The sequence below is a fragment of the Scyliorhinus torazame genome, chromosome 5, assembly GCF_047496885.1.
Source record: "Scyliorhinus torazame isolate Kashiwa2021f chromosome 5, sScyTor2.1, whole genome shotgun sequence".
NCBI classification, from domain to species: domain Eukaryota; kingdom Metazoa; phylum Chordata; class Chondrichthyes; order Carcharhiniformes; family Scyliorhinidae; genus Scyliorhinus; species Scyliorhinus torazame.
Genome location: NC_092711.1, coordinates 186,857,660 through 186,871,231, shown reverse-complemented (window position 1 = coordinate 186,871,231; position 13,572 = coordinate 186,857,660). Strand labels below are relative to the sequence as shown.

The 13,572-nt window shown below is 43.0% G+C and overlaps 1 non-coding gene across 1 annotated transcript; it reads left to right on the top strand.

Moving 5' to 3' along the window:
* Positions 1 to 609: 609 nt before the first annotated feature.
* Positions 610 to 683, top strand: trnan-guu (transfer RNA asparagine (anticodon GUU)). Its single transcript has one exon. It is a non-coding gene; the product is annotated as a tRNA-Asn (tRNA).
* Positions 684 to 13,572: the final 12,889 nt, after the last annotated feature.

Genomic DNA, 13,572 nt, shown 5'->3' with positions numbered 1-13,572 from the left:
GTTTTCATGAACACGCAGCCCTTGGTTACACTGACACAAACAGCCAAAGGCAATACTTGCATTTACAAAGCTATTTTCTTCTGTTCGGGCCATTTTCTCCGAACGTTTTTCCAAAGTCTGCGCTGGTGGCAACTTTCATGACTTATCTGGCTAATTTCCAGAGCTTTCTCCCTGTAACTGTTCTAAACAACATTATTTCTCTCTCTCTCCCTCTAAGCTCCGTCCACCCCCTCAAACAAATGTTCCCCCCTGAGGTGGCCAAATATGTATCCATTATCGTTGTCTTGGCTGTCAGATTTTCCATTCCCGTTTCTACAGAAGATCAGTGCGATGCCATTCATTTGCGACTAACCTTCCATTGACGGACTCATGGGTCAGCAAACTCTGTATTGGGATAATGGTTGGCTAAGCAAAGGCGCCCCAAATGAAACGTGAGTGGATAATGTTGGTTGACCCAGGTTTTCTTTTATATTCCCATTAACGACGATAAGACTGAATAGGTGAAGGCAACTCAGAATGTGAGGGTATCCCTCTGACTCTTGCTTGCAGTCTGTTCCCTCAGTCTGTTGAACGCCTAAATTCCCTGCTACGTCTTGGACCCATGTCCAAGTGTCTGTGGCGCAATTGGTTAGCGCGTTCGGCTGTTAACCCAAAGGTTGGTGGTTCGAGACCACCCAGGGACGCGGTTTGTTCCTACATTTAGGGCAGCACGGTGGTGCAGTGGGTTAGCCCTGCTGCCTCATGGCGCCGAGGTCCCAGGTTCGATCCCGGCTCTGGGCGACTGTCAGTGTGGAGTTTGCACATTCTCCCCGTGTTTGAGTGGGTCTCGCCCCCACAACCCAAAGATGTGCAGGCTAGGTTAATTGGGCACGCAGAAAACTGCCCCTTCATTGGAAAAAATGAATTGGGTACTCTAAATTGTGGATAGCACAATTGCTTCACAGCTCCAGGGTCCCAGGTTCGATTCCGGTCACTGTCTGTGCGGAGTCTGCACATCCTCCCCGTGAGTGCGTGGGTTTCCTCTGGGTGCTCCGGTTTCCTCCCACAGTCCAAAGATGAGCAGGTTAGTTGGATTGGCCATGATAAATTGCCCTTAGTGTCCAAAATTGCCCTTAGTGTTGTGTGGGGTTACTGGGTTATGGGGATAGGGTGGAGGTGTTGACCTTGGGTAGGGTGCTCTTTCCAAGTGCCAGTGCATACTCGATGGGCCAAATGGCCTCCTTCTGCACTGTAAATTCTATGACCCCATTTCTGGACACAAGTTCCAAATACCTCCCTATCATGACATCACTCACTTTGGAGCCGAGGAAGAGATCATTATTGATGGTTTTGTTTGAAAGCAACAATGTAATAGATTTCTAATGATAAGATATCATAGACTCATATTCACAGATTCAAGAGTTTTACAGCACAGAAATAGTCGCTTCGGCCCATTGTGTTTGTACCAGCCACCAAACACCGATCTGTCTTCTGAATTCTCCCTCAGTTTAACCGAACAGGCACCGGACTGTGACAACTAGGGAGATTTCACAGTCACTTCATTGCAGTGTTAATGTAAGCCTACATGTGACATTAATAACGATTATTTTTATTATCCTATTTTCCAGCACTTGGTACGTAGCATCGTATGTTGTTGCGTTTCAAGTGCTCATTAAAATGCTTCACAAATATTCTGAGGGTTCCTGCCTCTACCATCCTGTCAGGCAGTGAGATCCAGTTTCGCCCAACCTTCTGGGTGAAAATGTTTTTCCACACACCTTCTCTAAATCTCTTGCCACTTACCTTAAATCTATGCTCCCATCTGACTTTTCGATCCCCTGCCAAGGCAAAAAACGTTCTCCACCATATCTATGTCCCTCATAATTGTGTACACCTCAATCAGGTCCCCCCTCAGCCTACGTGTTCAGTCTAACACGTGCTGAAAAAATAATTATGTATTATAATGTATCATGTTCAAAATAAAAACAATATTAAAAAACGAAGCTAGCATCAGATAACGATTGAGACATATTTTTATTGTTACTCAAGGACCAATTTATACTTTCTAGAAATGTATGATAATGATTGCTGATGGAAAGAAAATATTTAAACCGTTTTCCGTGGATTGTCTCGAAATGCAAACCTTTCAGTTAACAGCCGAACGGGTTGATCAGTTGTGCCATAGACACTGACGAGAAACTGTACTACCTCTACGCAGTGCCTCACAAACACTGATAATATTTCCTCTCTCTACCCAGTACCACGCAATCACTGCCAATCTGTCCTCTCTCTCGCGAGTGCCTCACACACACAAAGATCTGTCCTCTCCACCGAGTGCCTCACAATATGTCCTCTCGGTACCGAGTGCGCAACAATCACTATAAATCTGTTCTCTCTGTACGGAGTGTCTCACAATGACTGGAATTCGCAGCCAGCAGCTGAGATAATGACACAACACATACGAAAGAAGCCGGTGTAAGTTTCAATGAGCATTTTTTGAGTAATGCCGATTTGGGGTCTACAACAGGTCTGTGGTCAAATATTGCTCTTTTACCATCTGTCCTAACAAAGCACAACAGGCGAGGGCTGCTGTTGAACACTCAATGAAGGGCCTGAATGGGCTGTCGTGTGGGACAGTATTAATTTCACACCGAGGTTATGGCGTCATTGTCTGATTACCAGCTCGTCCTCCGATTCTTTAAAAGATAATTGAAGATACAGCAGCACAGTGGTAATGCTATTGAACATAAATCCCGTGACCCATGCCATAGCTCGAGTTATATATATTTGCATCTGTCATGGAAAATGTGGGAATTCAAATTCTGTAAATGTATTTAAGTAGAATAAATCGTTCCTATAAATAAATAATACGTCCGCGATCGCTGGATTTTTGGAAATTCCCACTCACTTCCTTTATTTATTTTGGAAGCAGAAATGTTTGAATCCTTCTTTTGTCTCCCTTACACAGAACTCCTGGTCAACAGCACTGCAGTTTTCTCTTAACTTTCTTCTGGAATAGTTTATAATCCCTCGGGCTGTGTGTGGTTCACCCCAGCTGATCGATTGAAAATATATATGGGCCATAAATGGTTCAGCTTGCAAGCGTCGATCACACCCCAGTAACGAGATCTGGACAGCAATTCATTTCTAACATTTGCCAACAATAATATTGCTCCCTCTGTCTACTAGAATAGCAAATGTGTTTCAGTGCATTGACAATACTGAAGAGAATATCCTCATTTAATTTTATACCTTTATTTAATTATGACTCTGTTGATAATTATCGATATTCCTCTCAAGGGCGAAACGTTTGTTCGATGCATTTTCTGGTGTTCGATGACACAATGCATGTTTTATTCGTTGGTAAATTGTCAGAGTACTGGACATACGGACATTATTACTTTGTCTTTATTACAGAAATGTTTTGTCCATTGCTAGGTTTATGAACACAAGGATGCGGATGTGTGTGAGGTATCAGTAAACGGGGAACAATTCATGACAATCTATTTTCCTTTCCGACCATATTATACCCGCAAAATCGAAACCACAATTGATACGGTTATTGACGTTGATTCATTACCTGGCATCCAAGAAACGTTCAGGCGCCGGACTCTCTGTTCCCAATTGAATAAAGAGATACCATGTGGCCCACGGGGCCTATGGGAATGCAGCAGATCAGAGTCTGCTCGGGAAGTGGGCTGTGAAGTAATTGAGAAGAGGCTGCAGACCCGAACTCTTTGAAGATGCCAAGTACATCAATCATTACTCAATTAGGGAAATGGTTAGGATCCTCAAAGTAGTAATTGTGGTTCTTGCAGTCGTGGCGATGTGCAACACGAAGAGGAACAATGATAGAACAAATATAATGTAACATTTATATCATCTGTTAATATTTTCAGAATTTGAATATTCTAGATAACAGGCTCAGTGGATATTTCACCCCATTCTTTAACTCTTCTCTAAATTTCCTCTGCGTCCCTGCATAAATAAATGGGTTGATGCAGGAGCTCAAGAACTGAAGCATGTATCCACCTTCCTCCAGAGTAAATGTTGATTCACCAGAGCCCGAACCTGAGAAATAAGTAACCTTCACAACGCGAACATAGATAATGTTGATAAAGTATAACAAATATAACAGGATGAAGCTACCTGAGATGGCGAAAAGTAAAACAATGGACTTCCTCCGCCTAACCATTTCTAGGTCAGTCTGATTTGCCTCAGTACTCTGGCCTAGGAGTCTCCTGCGGGCTCGATTGGCCCCTAGAATGTGTCTGACAGTCAGAGCATTGAGCAGCAAGATAACAACCAAAGGGAGCCACGGGGTTAAAATGGCGAGGACCCAGTCAAATGCCGCCCATTCATATGACATATAAAATATTGATTTCACACTGCAGAAAGAGGGTATATTATTGAGTATTAAAGTAGGCTCGTAAATAAAGTACCAGGGGATATTTCGCACACATCCCAGAGCACAGACAGTGCCTATAACCAGGCCAGCTGCTTTTTCGTTGCAATACTTGGTTTTAAGCTTCTGGCAACAAATGGCTACAAATCTATCAAAGGTGAATGCGACTGTTACACCGACAGAACAGTCTCTGATTCCATAAATTAGCACAAAACTAAGGCTGCAGACCGGTGTTATGGACATGAAACTAAATGGGAAATAAATACCAACAATCCGGTTTAATATCACAGAGGTGATAATGACTAGTAGATCCGTCGCAGCCATGGATACCAGGTAATAAGTGATACATCTGGAGAGACCGCATCTTCCTTGGCAAAATATTATGATCACTGCCAAATTAGCTGTGAACAGAAAACCATAGCCAATGATTAAGCGATGGACAGAATTAGAGATCAAAACGATAATGTGGACAACACTCACTCAACAACCTTTGGCAAGCATTTCTGCCGGGACGACGTCGGATTCCATCCTGTATGGAACATTATTGTCCACAGTACTCTCAGAAAAATATACACTCAATCTTGTAGCGAACATTGGACTTCAAAGATTGTGACTTCATTACGAGAAATAAAGTACAGCATCTTCTTGTTAAATGTGTAAAGAAGTGTGATATCCGTCACTGATATTGGAAATTTCAGGGACAATAAATATTATTTCTGCCATGAAATTTGGCACACAGGTAGAAAATGACATTCGCTAGGAATAACTGTAATGCACTCCAAATGGGGACAACAATGCTATTGCTTAAGTGGTATGAAACTATTTTGCATGGAAATGAAATAGCCTGGGCTGACGGATTTATTATTGGAAAGACTTTGAACAAGCGATCCCAGTAGCAAATGCAAGAACGCAAATATATGAAGTTCCTGCGGGCGTTCAATCGGCAGCGCTATCACATCAGAAGTTTTTGCATTCATGCCCGAATTCAGCACAACAGCATTGACGGAATGCTGCACTATCAGGGGTGCTGTCCTCCGACTGCATCCATAAACTAAAGCCCTTTTAATTAAAAAACTAACACAGTATCTACACGAGTGTAACAAAGAAGAGCGATTAAGACTCCAGAACAAGTTAAAACATATATACTGTGGTGTATTAGCCAGAATTAATAAAAATTAGAGCCACGTTTACAGAGTGACAACTCTCCACATTCACACAGTAGAACGATGACAAAGCGTGATGTTTGTTTGGCAATGCGCCGGTACTGACATTCTCATTTTATTATTTTAAAAATGTTTTAATGCTCCTCCATTTTCACAGTTTCATCAATTTACACCCACCAATAAATAATGAACAACAACAAATACAACGATAATCCCCTGGCCAACAATCCCTGTATCGCACTCACCCCCAATCAGCCCCCAACATTTTAAGTACAAAACACAAAAGAGAAAGAATCAAGAATCCACCATCAACCCAGACATAATTACCAATGACAAATACATTCCAACCTCCCCAACACGCGCATCACCTTCGAGATTACCCTGATGTTCGATGTCGTTTAATTCTTGAAAATGCATGCTAAACAATACCAATAAGTTGTAGTACCCTTCCATCCTTCCCCTCAACTCAAACTTAACTTTCTCGAGCATTAAGACCTCCAGCCGGTCTCCCCGCCACGCCGAGACACGGGGCGGAGAATCTGACCTCCCTTCACCCCAACAGGACTCGCCTTCGGGCGATCAGCGAGGCGAAGGTTAAAACATCTGCCTCCATACACGCTTCCAACGCTGGCTGATCCGACACTTCGAATATGCGTTCTAGGGGACCTGGTTCGAGTCTCACGTGCACCAACTTCGAGGTTACCCTGAACACTTCCCTGCAATACTCCTTCCGCTTTCGACAGGACCAACACATTTGAACGTGATTTGCGACCCCCCCCCCCCCCCCCACACACACACACACACAGCGTTCACAAACATCCTCCACCCCTCAAAGAGTTGGCTCATCCTCGCCTTTCTGAGGTACGCCCTTTATACCACATTCAACTGTATCAGCCCCAACCTTGCGCACGAGGTTGAGGCATTCACCCTCTGGAGTACCTCACAGCACAACCCCTCCTCATACCCTCGCCTAATTCGTCCTCACAATTCGCCTGAATCCCCTTCAGTGATCCCTCATCCTCCCCCAGAATCATCCCATAAATCATTGACACCGCTGACTTCTCCATTCCTCCAGTCGTCAGTACCTCTTCCAACAGTGTGGGAGACAGCGCCACCGGAAAGTTCTGGACTTCCTTCCGAGCGAAATCTCGGACCTGCATATACCTAAACATCTCCCCATGCCCCAACCCATATTTATGCCAGAGCTTCTCCAGCCTCGCACAGCGGCCCAGCAGAAAAAAAAATAATTGAATAGTCTTACTCCCCTCTCCTCCCGTCTCCGAAACCTCCCATCCCACTTGCTTGGCTCAAACATATCGTTTCCCCGGGTGTGGATTTCCCTTGACCCCGCCCATAACCTAAAATGCTGACGCCACTGCCATCAGATCTTCAACGTCGCCACCACCACCGGACTGCCCGAATATTTTCCTGGGGCCAACGGGAGCGGAGCTGTTGCCAACGCCCTCAATCCCGACCACCTGCACAGACGATCCTCTATTCTAACCAACTGGGAGTTCCCTCCTGTAACCCAGCTCCCCTCCTCAGCATTCGCCGCCCAGCAATAATACAGTAAATTCGGGAGACCGAACCCCGCTGACTGCCGTCCTCTCTGCAACAACACCTTTCTAATGCTAGCCACCCCCCTCACCCCAAATAAACGAGAAAATCATCTTTTCCACCTCCTTAAAAACGCCTTTGGCAAAACGATCGGCAGGCACTGAAAAAAGAGCGAACACCGCGGCAAAATATTCTTCTTAATTTCCTGTACCCGACCTGCCAGGGACAGAGGAATGACCATCTCCCCTTGCCAAGTCCGCTTCCACCCACCCCACCAAATTAGAATATTCTGCCAAAGGAGCCCAGCCACCACCGCCCGCGCCCCCCCCCCCCCACCCCCCCCCCCCCGCCATCTGCACGCCCAGGTAGCTAAAGTGGTTTGCCGCCCTGCGGAATGGCAACAACCCACGAATGCCCTCTTTCCCCGGTCGGGGCACCGCAAAATATTCGCTTCTGTCCAAATGTAGCTTATACCCCGAAAAATACCCAAACACTCGAAGCAGCTCCAGTATATCACCCATTGCAGTGCCATTCTCAATAAGCAAAATATAATTGCACTGCTAGAGTGAGATCACAATATTCCAGAATCATGACTACACAAGAGGAGGCCATTTTGAAAGTTGTATTCGCACAGGTTCTCCAAATGAATATTTCACATACCGCCATTCTCCTAGTTTGTTCCTCCTCATCGTGCACATTGTCCTTTTACAGACTCAGGACCTGCATTCAAGACCCCAACCCTTCTACTGTTGAAGACATTTTGTTTTCCTCGGGTTGCTTTTGCTTCCTTAGCAAATTGTTTTGTATCTATGCCCTCTCATTCTTGATTCTTTTACATATTTCGAACACTTTGTAAAGATCAACTCCAATCAGACGCTGAGGATCGTTTATACCTCTCTCAAATATCCACTCAGCCTTCTCGGAGATAAACAATTCTAACTCCTCAAATCTGTAATTTTAACTGATGTCCATGACCACAGAAACACATCCGTTACTTCGGAGAAGGAGGCCATTAATCCAATCTGTACTGCAAAGTCTCTACAAGTAGGAATGATGGCGTCCTGCCAGTCCCTTGCCCTTTTGCAGTACCCCAGCACATTGTTGCTCCCTATAAATTATGTCCAGCCCTCTCATCATTTTGAAATCTCAATGAAATCTCCTCTTAGCCGTCTTCCCTCCATGGAGAACAGTCCTATCCTGTTCAATCAATCCCCGTGACTTAAGTTTCGAATCCCTGGCACTATTTCTGTAAACCTCTCGAAGGTATTAGCATCCATCTATTGTGTGCCGCCAAGAAATATGCACATATATTCCAGCTGACTTCTAACCAGTGTCTTGTATAATAATAATCTCTATTGTCACACGGAGGCCTACATTAACACTGCAATGATTTTACTGTGAAAAAACATTAATCGCCACAATCAGGCGCCTGTTCGGGTACAGAGTGCGAGAATTCAAATGTCCAAATTATCTAACAGCACGTCTTTCGGGACTTGTGGGAGGAAACGAGAGCACCCGGAGGAAACCCACACAGACACAAGGAGAATGTGCGGACTCCACATAGACAATGACCCAAGCTGGAAATCGAACCTGGGACCCTGGAGCTGTGAAACAACAGTGCTACCCATTGTGCTACCGGGTAGAAGTTCAGTAAGAAGTCTGACAACACCAGGTTAAAGTCCGACGGTTTATTTGAAGTCACATGTTTTCGGAGTGTTGCTCCTTCATCAGATCAAGTGGAAGCAGATTTACAATCAATATTTTTTGAACAAAGGTGTAACATTAGGAAATTCCCAGTCTTCTGATACCTCCTGAGTCTCGGGAAGAATGAACAATTATGGTATTGTGGTCGGTGCCCGTGCAATTTACATTCCCACCAATTTCATATCCTTAGATGTGCCTCACCAGTAATGGTGCTTTGTCAAATTGAAGTACCAATAGTGCACTCAGCATTCCTCTTTACCAGTATTGAACCCTTCCACTGACAGTGCTTCCTCGCCTTTCGCCATGGTGCGGGGAGCATCTACCACCTTGGTAACTATGTAATTGTTACCGTTATTATTTTACCTGTACCCTTTCTAATGTCTGTATATCTTTCCTAAACTTCAGCTCCCATAATCTGATGAAACCCTCCACCTGAGCCAGGTAAAACTAAACTGTCAAGATAAAGCGATTAAAATGTGCTGCTAATTGGGAGACATTATATCATTTTAAGTTGTAAAATGTTCACCGCTAATGGGAAGACACTGCAATGTTAAAGGGAAAAGATTGCACCATTAACTTGCAAAAGCACAACAGCAATGATTTGCAATGCTGTCCATACAGAAGGAAAGCTACGGTGGCAGGTGGCATTGTTATCTAGTAATTCAGACAGGTAAAGAAATGCTCTGCGGTCCCAGGTTCAATTCCCAACCCTGAAGAAGGTGAAATTGATGGAGCGGCATTGTAGGCCTTGGGTGACTGTCTATGTGGAATTCTCCTCTTCCCTCCCACATTCTAACGATGTGCAGTTTGGGACTGGTCATGATTGCCCCTAGTGTCCAGGGAATGCGCAGGCTGTGACTTGGATGTTTGGTGGGAAGTGGGTCTGGGTATCGTGCATTTTCGGAGGGTCAGGGAAGACTTCAATGGGCTCTTTCTGCACTGCAGTGATATTATGATTTCATGAACATTATCATGTTCACATGGAGAATTTAAACCGTTAGACTGTAAAGCAAAGGAAAGTTTTCCGGCATGCATAAAAGAAGCAGAGCAGGGAAACGAGAACCGTCATGCTACTGAGCAATTATTCAAAAATCTCATTCACAAACAAAATATATTACCTGGAACTCCGATAATTGCAAGGACAGGATAATAAATGGCAAACACCAGACCCTTTGGTGCGGCGTGCATTTTGATATGCAGTTAAACACAAAATTGTCACCTTTATACATCGTGTCTGGCTCCAGGGACGCATTAGCATATTGTCACAATTGATCCTGATGTCTGGCTCCAGGGAGACAATTAGACTGTTTCACCTTTCAATGGATTACACGAATTGAAACAAACATCAGTCGTAAAGTGCTGCCCGTCCTTTTTTCTGAGTTGATGGAATGAAACATTTTTCATTGCACTGACATCCTGCACAGTGAAATTACCAGCTTGCACCGTATGAACCCATTCATCATTCAAAAAATAAATATAAATAAGCGGTTTCAACAGTGAAATGAGTATTGTGTGAGCTTATTTTGCCACGAAAAAAATGCTAATTGTAAAGAAAGAACACTCATATGAAACAATCAACAACTGACATAGTTTAGCAAGATATGCCTTTTGTAGCTATTATGGTTTCTAGGATAGTAAAGTGTGATGTGTGATGCGAGAAAGCACAGAAAAGAAGGATGCCAATTCAGTGGAACAATGAGAAATGATGTCAAATATTAAAATAGTTTTCTCATTGTAAACATACCCGGACTTACACAATGTTTGGCGAAACTGCTTCTGTGAGAGTGTTCTGTACAGGTCTCTCGCTACCGCGTAAATATACTCGGGATTAACAAACAAAAACATTGGAAGAAAGCAGGAAATACAATTGGCTTTATTATATGATAGTTCAGGGTAAACAACCGCCACATTAACTATTCTAATTTTTTCAAGTGAAGCATGCACACAGAGGAAATGGACGTTATCCAGGAATCGAACAGGTTACTGGGACAACAACCAGTAGAGTATGAATCTTGCGTTTGCCTCTCTCTGGCAGTGAGAAACCATTTCCCTACTCCATTATGATACGGAACTCAAGTACTAAAAATCACCTTTTGGGTTTTGTTTTCAATTATTCTTTCCTGGGATGTAGGCCTTGCTGACAATGCCACCTTTTGTTTCTCAGCTACTGGTCTTTAGGTGTGTGACAATTTTAGAGGGGGGCATTCCTGTGGTTCTGGAGTCACATGTAGGCCAGCCCAGTTCAGGACGGCAGGCTTCCTTTCCCAGATGTTTTTCTTACAACAACAGTTTTGTGGTCATCATTAGACTTTCAATTCCATCATTAAACTTTCAATTTGTTTATATTGCGGCCTTCAATATATTGTGTATTGTTTCAATCAATTTTTTAACTGAATAAGCTTGTTACGGATTAATTTAATAATACGGTCTCACGCCTTGACCGTTGCTTACCAGTTCTCACCAGCGCTGATTTTGCTTGTGTTACGATAACACATCTTTTAAGAGTAAACAAAGAGGCGGAGAGACAAGGGAAGAGGAGAGAACAAGTGAAGAAGAGCCAGAAACCAAACATTGCAAGATGTCACAGCGCGCTCTCACTGATCCCTCATATTACTGCACACAAATACTGAAAATTACTGTCTGATTGTGTTGTGTTGGTTCGTGTCCTACCTAACTCCAGCCCCAAATGCAGACTGCCTTAAATTTGGAGTGTTATCTTAATAATCGCCCTAAGCTGAATTCAAGGAAGCAATTGTTTTCGTTCTGATATAATGAACCACGTCTCCCCGAAGGACAGCGACCATTGGCGATATAATCTTTTTCCAGATCGCCTGGTAAATAATTTGTTAGTCAAGATTCACCTGTCCTGAGATTAGAAGGGTCAATGGTCAATTTCAAAAATTGCATCTCTCCCCTTTCACAAAATGCAAGAGGTGGTTTCTGATGCTGCATGGAGACAAACAAGAGACGCCATACCCTACAAATCGTTAACAGGTTTATTTCAGGACTCTTTCTCATGTAATTCACATTGAAATGGATAAATGCATCGCAACGTTCTTGACATAAATCATAATGACAACGTTAAAAGATAATATAATATAGTCTTAGGTCGAGTAGAGAATTCATTAAAAACTTTCGAAATGCAATCTCATAGCTAATGACAAATTAAGAATACCCATCACTTTCAAAGTAATGCTTTACCTGAATCCCAATTTAATCATTGCTGAGGACGTTGGGCGGAAAACGTGTCACTTTACGATTCCCAACTCCTCGTAAATTGGAAAAACATTGAAGGAGTTGTCCCAGTAACCGTCTAAAATATTGCTGATGTTCTGAAAGGATATTGGTAGTTATACCTTCCTCAATCGGGATACATCATTATCTAGCAGCCATGGGTGTTACATCTGTTAACTCTTCCACTGAGACGTGTTATTATCATTCTGTATTATTTGTGTTAACACGCTTTTGTTATTCATACTGTGAGCCAACATATAATCATCGTGCTTTAAAATATGTCCTAAAATGTTTTCGTCTGTTGAACCATTTAAAAAAAATTCTAGAGAAGAGATTTTGCACTTTTATCAAAAAATATAATTTTTAAAGTCTGTTTCACCAGTCTGCCGAGGAAAGACTTAAGAATAATTCATGAAAAAAGAAAGGACACGCAATACCATAATAGAAGCTTTGAAATTCCTTTAAAAACAACTGAAGATTGTGATTAAGAACAAAGACAAAGAAAATTACAGCACAGGAACAGGCCTCTCCGCCCTCCCAGCCTGCACCGACCTGTCTTCCATTAGTGCAAAGAGAACTTGATAGACCCTGGAGGTATTTTATGCGTGGTACAGAGGATGTCTGTTCAACACCTCTTGAAACTAAAATGTCAGCCGGTGTTGGCTATATATGTAGCTAAAGGCTTTTGAGTAAAACTGGTCATGCTTCAATATGTCCATTTTCTCAATTTTTTTAAATTTGGAGTACTCAATTCTATTTTTCCAAATAAGGGGCAATTTAGTGTGGACAATCCACCTAGCCTGCATATATTTTTGGGTAGTGGGAGTGAAACTAATGCAGAAACTGGGAGAATGTGTAAACTCCACACGGTCAGTGCACTATACCACTATGCTGCCCATCAATTCAATTACAACATCCCAAATACATATTCATTCTACCTATAGTGATATATATCCCACACGTGTAGACCAATTATTTTGTTTATTAGTTAGTATTTAGCATTAGACCATAAGACTGAGGAGCATAATTAGGCCACTCGGCCCAGCGCGTCTGTTCCGCCATTCAATCATGGCTGATATTTTTCTCATCCTCATTCTCCTTTCTTCTCCCCATAAACCCTGATTCCCCTATTAATCAATAACCTATCTATCTCTGTCTGAAAGACACTCAGTGATTTGGCCTCCACAGCCTTCTGCGGCAAAGAGTTCCAGAGACTCACCATCCTCTGGCTGAAGAAATTTCTCCTCTACTCTGTCTTCAAGGATCGTCCTTTCAGTCTGAGATTGTGTCTTTTGCTTCTAGTTTTGTTGCCTCACAGTACCAGGCACGCTAGCCTGAATCTGGACTTGGCTGACAGTTTGTGTGGAGTTTGCAACTTTCCTTCTCTGGTGCGGAAACTACAGGAAACAATTATGAGAGTCAGAACTAATTAGTTGGAGAGACACGGATTAATCATGAACAGTCAGTATGGTTTGTTAAGGGGAGGTCATACCTGACCAAATTGATTAAATTATTCGATGAGATGGTCAG